Source organism: Eucalyptus grandis, chromosome 9 (assembly GCF_016545825.1).
Source record: "Eucalyptus grandis isolate ANBG69807.140 chromosome 9, ASM1654582v1, whole genome shotgun sequence".
NCBI lineage: Eukaryota > Viridiplantae > Streptophyta > Magnoliopsida > Myrtales > Myrtaceae > Eucalyptus > Eucalyptus grandis.
The window spans coordinates 15,159,722-15,168,844 of NC_052620.1; the positions used below are offsets into that span (position 1 = coordinate 15,159,722).

The window sequence follows — 9,123 nt, forward strand, 5'->3', positions numbered from 1 at the left end:
ATCACATAGGTTTATTTCTTGCACCACCAAATGCAAATAATTTAATACTGAGCCATTCACCCAATCTTTGGCTCGGACCCTACTTGGTTCATGAGATTAGTATGTAAGAATTATTGTGGCCCATATTATGTGATTTATTATATGGTTTAATAATGATTGAAATGCTATAAATAATATTGGTTATGAGAAGGTACGACTCTAATAAAACGAAATGGTATATCGCTTTGATGGAAGGCACCTTTTCAACAAATGTATAAATAGAGTCCGGTCCTCTCTCCACCCACATACAAACAACAGTAACCAAAAGAAACGTATTCTCTCCTCCATCAATTGAATACATTAAGGTTTAGTGGGTTAAGGGAGAGAAATCGGATTTCTCCTTTTGGTTCGAGATCATTGGATTTTCTACAACGATCATCATCAAGCGTAGCGCTATGGATAAAGGTTTGTCTGAATCTATTTGTGAAAATCATGAAGATCAAAGATCATTGATTTGTTATGAATTTCCACATCAAGTTTTATATGAATTGTCTAACAGTTGGTATCGAACGTTTGGTTTATGATCTCATGATTTTTCCATTTAAAAAAATATTATAGTTGATGTTTGATGATTTGTTGAACGATCCTGTTTGTAGCATTTGTTGTTGTTGAAATGTTTTGGAAGGTTCTGTTAAAGAAAATCCGAATGATGGAACGTTTTTCGTGGACTAAAATGGTGAAGAAAAGTTACTGTGTGTGCACGAGTGGAAAAGGACAAAAAATGGAGGAATTCGGAATTTTGAGGGCAAGGAAGAAACTCGCCGTTCCGGGTAAAATCCGGCAACCCACCGCTTGATTTCAGACCCACACCGTCGCACTGTCATGAGGAACATTAGCCATGATTTTTCCGGTATATCGGTGTTCGCCGGAGGCTAATCAAGCGGCGGTGGTGGAAGTTTTGTGTTCTGAGAATTTTTCGTTTGATCTGAGGCCAATTTTTTGGTCATTTTCTCCGAAACTTGGACGCATGTGATCGTGCCGGCATGTTCTTCAAAATCCATTATTTATTTGTGTCTGGGATGGGCTGCCGGAGAAGAAACGGCCGCGAAATCTGCGGCGGAACGGCGAAAAACGGCGAAGAATCGCGTACTCGCGAGGAAGAAGGCGCGTGCTCCACGTGCGCGGCGGGTGCAGGCGCGTGGAACCCACGCGCCACGCGCTTCACGTCCGCGCAAGTGCTGCGCGTGGGATCCACGCGCGCGGGCTTCCCGCGCGGTTGCGGCGCAACGCACGCGCCCGCGTTGGACGCGCGTGTGCGAGGCACGCGCCTAACGCCCCCGCGGCCTTATTTACGTTTTGCCCCTATGCCATTTTTAAAAATCCACTTTTGTCCTTCTCGCAATTTATTTATTGTTATGCCCCTGTTTAATTAATAATTACAATTCTACCATTGCTGATTATTTACCATTTTGCCCCTAGATATTAAATTTATGATTCTGCCCTTATGAAATTATGATTTTACAATTTTGCCCTTATGCTTTAATTGCATTTTATCCTTGTGTGCAAATTTGGTAAATATTTGTATTTTACAATATTGAAAATTCATATTATGAATGGTTTGTTAGTCACCAAAGTGGCTGAACCTTGAAGTCTTTTGAATTTTTGATATTGTAAATTATTTTATTCAATTACCCATGATTAAGTGATGCTATATATGAAATTGATATGTTTTATATCATTATTGGAGTTATGGGTATATTGAAGTTCATTTATTATAAGAACTTAGGATTAACCCAAAGGTTAATTATTTTCTTATAATTCATGAACATGATGGTTGATAATTAATATGATTTGTTAAATTTGTTTGTATATCCAAAGATAACAAATAAATTTTAATAAGATATATTTACAATTATCAAATAAAAGTTATTAGCATAATTATGGTTTATATATATTTGTATATCATAGGATCGCCCAAAGGAGAACTATGATGTGCATGTGTAGTTTAATTTAATCTGATTATATGATATTCTCAAAGCATTAATGTATGAGTATTTTCTTGCACATTTGCAGTATCTGTACCTGTTTCACTCCATTCGCACGCCTCATCTGTTCCCTTATTCAATGGGATAAATTTTCCTGATTGGAGTGAACAAGTCCAGTTTCATTTAGGTGTCCTGGATCTTGATTTAGCACTTCAAGCTGAGAAACCAGCTGCTATTACTGATGAAAGTAGCAAGGATGAAAAGTATTTCCATAAAGCTTGGGAAAGATCAAACAGATTGAGCTTAATGTTCATGCGAATGATAGTTGCAAACAACTTAAAGACTTCTCTTCCCAAAACTAACAATGCTAAGGAATTTATGAAATTTGTGGAAGAGCGTTCTCAAACTGCTGATAAGTCACTTGCTGGTACACTGATGATCACACTGACCACTATGAAATATGATGGTTCGCGTACCATGCATGAGCATATACTTGAGATGACCAATTTAGCAGCAAAGTTAAGGACTTTGGGAATGAATGTGGATGAGTACTTTTAGTACAATTTATACTTAATTCCTTACCTCATGAGCAATATGGGCCATTTCAAATGAATTACAACACTATAAAGGACAAGTGGAATGTAAACGAATTGGCCGGTATGCTAGTTCAAGAGGAAACAAGGATACAGAATCAAAAGGCTCATTCTATTCATCTCTCAAGTCATCAAGAAATTCGAAAGAATTTTAAGAGGAAAGGTGGAAGGAGCAAGAAGAAAGGACTACACGTCCTGAATGACTCTTCAAAGGCTTCTCAAATCCACAAGAAGGAACACAATCTTATTAAGTGTCATTTTTGCAACAAAATTGGACACTTGAAGAAAGATTGTCTGAAATGTAAGGCTTGGTTCGAAAAGAAAGGTAAGCCTTGTGCTTTGGTATGTTTTGAATCAAACTTTACTAAAGTTCCTTATAATACTTGGTGGATTGATTCTGGTGCCACCACTCATGTGTCAAATACGATGCAGGGATTTCTTACGATCCAAACTATAAAGCCAAATGAAAGTTATGTGATTACGGGGAACAGAGACAAAGCTCCAGTTGAAGGCATTGTCACTTATCGTTTGATCTTAAATACTGGGCATTATTTGGATTTGTTTCGAACCCTTTATGTACCTACATTTTCTCGCAATTTAGTTTCTTTGCCAAGACTTGATGTGGCGGGATTTTATTGTAAGTTTGGATCTGAATCTTTCAGTCTATTTAAGAGTGATACTCTTATTGGAACTGGAACTTTATGTGATGGTCTCTACAAATTTAGACTTGATAATACTTTTGTTGAGACATTAATGACCTTGCATCATAATGTTGGCACTAAACGAAGTTTGGTGAATGAAAATTCTGCTTATTTGTGGCATAAACGGCTGGGTCATATATCCAAAGAAAGAATGCAAAGATTAGTGAAGAATGAAATTCTTCCAAATTTGGATTTTACTGACCTTGGAGTGTGTATTGATTGTATTAAAGGTAAACAAACAAAGCACACTAAGAAAGGTGCCACAAGAAGCACATAGCTTCTTGAGATTATACATACTGACATATGTGATCCTTTCGATGTTCCATCTTTTGGTAAGAAAAGCTATTTCATAACCTTTATTGATGATTTTTCACGTTATGGTTACATTTATCTATTGCATGATAAGTCTCAATCAGTGAATGCACTTGAGGTGTATATTAAAGAGGTTGAGAGGCAATTAGATAGAAAGGTGAAAATAGTTTGATCGGATAGAGGTGGTGAATATTATGGAAAATATGATGAATTGGGACAATGTCCAGGTCCATTTGCTAAATTCCTTGAAAGACATGGCATTTGTGCTCAATACACAATGCCAGGTACACCACAACAAAATGGTGTAGCAAAAAGGCGTAACCATACTTTAATGGAAATGGTCAGGAGTATGATGAGTCATTCATCTTTACCCTTATCTTTGTGGATGTATGCTTTAAAGACTTCTATGTACTTATTAAATAGGGTTCCTAGTAAGGTAGTTCCAAAAACTCCATTTGAACTGTGGACGGAAGGAAACCTAGTTTACGACACCCGCATGTTTGAGGTTGTCAAGCGAAGTAAGAATTTACAATCCACATGAAAGGAAATTGGATTCAAGAACGACCAGTGGTTATTTCATTGGTTATGCAGAGAAATCCAAAGGGTATAAATTTTATTGTCCTAATCATAGTACAAGAATTGTTGAATCTGGAAATGCTAGGTTCATTGAGAATGGTGACATTAGTGGGAGTGAAAGAATGCGTGATGCTTGCATTCAAGAAGTAAGGGTAGAAGTTCCTATGCCTAAAGCTTCTAAAGTTGTTGTTTATGATATTGTAGTACAATCTAATAATAATCAAGAACAACAAACACTCAATAATGGAGATGTCAATAATGAACCTCCAGTAGCCGAGTCACAAGAAATAGCATTAAGGAGATCTCAAAGAGAAAAGAGGTCAGCTATTTCTGATGACTATATGGTTTATCTACAAGAGTCAGAAATTGACTTAGGAATTGGAAATGATCCATATTCATTTTCCCAAGCCATGGAATGTGAAGATTCTAATGAATGGTTTAATGCCATGGAAGAAGAGTTAAAATCCATGCATCAAAATCTAGTTTGGGATATAGTTGAATTGCCTAAAGGATGTAAGAAGGTCGGGTGTAAATGGGTCTTTAAGACCAAGCGCGACTCAAAAGGCAATATTGAACGACATAAAGCCAGACTTGTTGCAAAGGGTTTTACTCAGAAAGAAGGCATTGATTATAAAGAGACATTTTTACCAGTTTCTAAGAAGGACTCACTTAGAATCATTATGGCTTTGGTGGCTTATTATGACTTGGAGTTACACCAAATGGATGTAAAAACCGCCTTTCTTAATGGGAATTTAGAGGAAGAGGTTTATATGGACCAACCCGAAGGTTTTTCAGTTATAGGAAAGGAACACATGGTATGTAAATTAAAGAAGTCAATATATGGACTTAAAAAAGCTTCCCGACAATGGTATCTTAAGTTTAACGATACCATAACTTCATTTGGATTTAAGGAAAACACCGTTGATCGGTGTATATATATGAAGATTAGTGGGAGCAAGTTTATTTTTCTAGTTCTCGTATGTTGATGATATTTTGTTTGTTGCTAATGATCTTGGTTTGTTACATGAAACCAAGAAATTTCTCTCTAAGAATTTTGAAATGAAGGATATGGGAGAGGCAACATATGTGATAGAATAGAAATATTCCGTGATAGATCACAAGGATTATTAGGACTGTCTCGTAAAGCCTACATTGAGAAAATTTTAGAGAGATTTAATATGAGTAAATGTTCAGCAGGAATAGTTCCAATTCAGAAAGGTGATAAATTTAGCCTTATGCAATGTCTGAAAAGTGAATTGGAACGAGGACAAATGAATAATATTCCTTATGCATCTATTGTGGGAAGCTTAATGTATGCACAAACTTGCACCACCGGACATCGCTTTTCTTTCGGAATGCTTTGGGTATGTATCAAAGTAATCCCGGAATGGATCATTGGAAAGCTGCAAAGAAAGTTCTTAGATACTTGCAAGGAACGAAGAATCATATGCTCACTTATAAAAGATCTGATCATCTCGAGGTGATTCGATATTCAGATTCAGACTTAGCCGGATGTGTCGATACAAGAAAATCAACATTTGGTTACTTGTTTCTTCCGTTTGGAGGGGCAATTTCATGGAAGAGTGCGAAGCGATCGGTTATTGCTGCATCCACTATGGAAGATGAATTTGTGGCATGCTTTGAGGCCACAATTCATGGATTATGGCTGCGGAATTTTATTTCAGTGGCTTGTGATCATCGACAGTATTGTCAAGCCGCTGAAAATCTATTGTGATAACTCTGCGCAGCGCTTTTCTTCTCTAAGAACGACAAGTATTCTAAGGGTGCTAAGCATATGGAGATCAAATACTTATCTGTCAAAGAAGAAGTTCAGAAACAAAGAGTGTCAATTGAGCACATTAGCACCAATCTTATGATAGCAGATCCCTTAACAAAGGATTGCCGCCCAAAACATTTAATGAGCATGTTGAAAGGATGGGCATTATTGGACGTCATTAATGTTTGTATTATGATTGTATTAAGTTTATGTATTTGACACTTTGAGCTCACTTACATGTTTATGATATTTCTTGTTTTCTATTTAGTATACATTATGGAAATAGATGAATATTAAACAGGATAGTTTCTAAAGAAACATTATGGTTGGACTATTACTATACTTCTCATTTATGGATCATGTTAAGTAAAGTGCTATAGTTGTAGTACATAGAAGGGACTATGTTGATTAATGACATATAACCGCTATGACTCGCATTAGTTTTCTTTACTTAATTGTGATTATTATGTGATTGCCAATTTAATGAAATTTTATAGCATAATCTTATTGTGCACATTACGGTCTTTATTAAACCATGAAAGGAGAATCATATGGGCCAAGTGGGAGAATGTAAGAATTATTGTGGCCCATATTATGTGATTTATTATATGGTTTAATAATGATTGAAATGCTATAAATAATATTGGTTATGAGAAGGTACGACTCTAATAAAACGAAATGGTATATTGCTTTGATGGAAGGCACATTTTCAACGAATGTATAAATAGAGTCCGGTCCTCTCTCCACCCACATACAAACAACAGTAACCAAAAGAAACGTATTCTCTCCTCCATCAATTGAATACATTAAGGTTTAGTGGGTTAAGGGAGAGAAATCGGATTTCTCCTTTTGGTTCGAGATCATTGGATTTTCTACAACGATCATCATCAAGCGTAGCGCTATGGATAAAGGTTTGTCTGAATCTATTTGTGAAAATCATGAAGATCAAAGATCATTGATTTGTTATGAATTTCCGCATCAAGTTTTATATGAATTGTCTAACATAGTAAGGTATGATAAGGGTGTGGCGCCTTATCTGCTCAAGATAAGTTTCTTGGAAAGAGAAACAATATCCTATTACCAGAAAATGACCAGGTTAGTTATAAATCAAGTAGATAAAGCCCCGTCCTCCTTTTCCCCCTTTGTATCTAATGCCCTTATGGAAGCAGGTTAATGAAATTTCGTCTATGTGAATTCGCGTACGCATAAATACACTTTGTTGTTTTTTTCTCAACTTTTATGAAAACTGGTTTTTTTCCCAATCCAGCTAAATTAATAAATTTTTATGTACACAATCAACTAAATTATAGTAGAAGCTAAAACCAAGACTCAACCTAGGCATCAAAAGTTAAATGAGTAGCAGAAATAGACTCTATATTCTACCCGACATGAAACCTTCACAACTAAAAGAATGAATGCCTAGAAGATCGACTGCTTTAACTCCTCTATGAAGTGGCTTTTAATCAACTGTAAAAAATAGAGGAGGATACATAAATACATCATCCACCAATTCAATAAAGTATTTTAGGTCTGAAGTTTAGGAGTTAAGTCAATGTTTGAGACTTAGTGTAAGGAGATGTGACAAGTTTTTCCGACCTGCCTATATCTCCTTTCCTTCTGCATTCATTCTACTGGTAAGCGGCTGCTGTTCTTCAGTCATTCCTGGTGAGCATCCGGTGCTGTGGGTACCCTTCTATTGGCGTCAGGATCTCTAATTGCAATCATCATCATCGTGTTATCCACTTTTTTTTTAGCTCCAGTTCTGATTTGCTTTACATATCATGAGACTATACTTAGGAAACAAAGAAGAAACCTGTCTTTCATGGGCTGTTACAAATCTCACTTTGCAGCTCCTTGGCGAAGCTTGCATGTCTGTGTTCCTCTTATGTTCTTGTCTTCTGGTAGTCACTGATGTAGAATTTGGCGGGCACTTCTAATAGATTCTCTCTTTCACGCATGCATAATGGCAGTCCACTAAGGAATAGAAGTCCAAGCATGTAAACAGAAAATGAGACAATTCAAATTGTTCGCAGGATGTGAAGGTTCTGTGATGAATATTCTCTTCGTAGCATTATTATAATCCAAAACAGGAGTTAAAACTTCACCTTCGAATGAGTTGAGTTGTGACGTGGCCAACACTTTGCGCTCAAATGTCACCAATTTCTTCTCTCGTGATCAGGCTGTACATGGTAATGTCTGTGAATTCATTATTCTCCTTGCAACGACAAAGTCCACTTCTTTTTATGCAGATGCTTTTCTTTTTGCTTTGCATTGTCTATGTTATAATGAAGAAGCTCCTAGTAGAATCATGATATAACCTTGATAGTCGACATAATTTTCTTTTGTTGCATTCCTCTGTTGCTTCTGTTCCATGTAGTAGAAACTTCAATTGCCAAATCAAAGAATGGCTGGGAGAAGATTGAGGGCGCCAATGTCTAAATCCAAGTGGTGTAACTGCTTATGAGTTCAACTTGGAGCTTAACTATTCTTGTGGTCTTCGATCACCAATTCTCATGGCAAAGACAAGGAAAAATGTAGGAATTGGTTTTACGGTTGTGGTAAGTCATGGGTTGATCAGAACACACCAAATCGAGCTAGGGACATGATAGCCAACTTGCTTGAAAGGAATCAAGCATTGTGTGGGTCAAGCCAATCGAGGTGCCAAAAGTCTCAAGCTGAAATCAAGGCTCAAAGGGCAAAGTATAGATGTTAAAAGGAGAAGCTCGCGCGAGTGAAGAAAGAAAATATGATATATTAATTGTCAGTTGTTCTATGCAGTTGTGTCATTGTGCTGGTTGTGCTTAATGCGAGATTTGGTGGAAAGTTTCTAAGCCTTCCATAGTTTATTGAGGTGAGTGTGTACATTTGTGTTGGGTTGAAATACTGAAAGTCCTACTTCCCTCATCTTCAGTACACTTGTTCCCGCTTCATGCTTCAGAGTTGCTTTACTACTTTAAAACTAGATATTCTAATGGAAACTTGTTGGCTGTTTGGCAATCTGACAGAAAGCTTTGATAGTTCTTACCATTCTTATTGGAGAACTTTTGATTCATTCTCATTCTGTTACGAAAAATCTAGTAAACTTAACAGCTTTGGCCTCATGTGTAGTCCAATATATCCATGAATTGCTTGCTAGTCACCTGGTGTCATTGGCACATGCTAATCTGGATAGGTGCCCTAGAAGCGAGACAATGAAATGA

General features: G+C 36.8%; 1 protein-coding gene across 1 annotated transcript in view; it reads right to left on the bottom strand.

Annotated features, from left to right (window-relative positions):
- Window positions 1-9,123, bottom strand: part of LOC104418388 — a 72,587-nt gene that overhangs the window by 14,932 nt on the left and 48,532 nt on the right. The gene's annotated exons all lie outside the window — the stretch shown is intronic.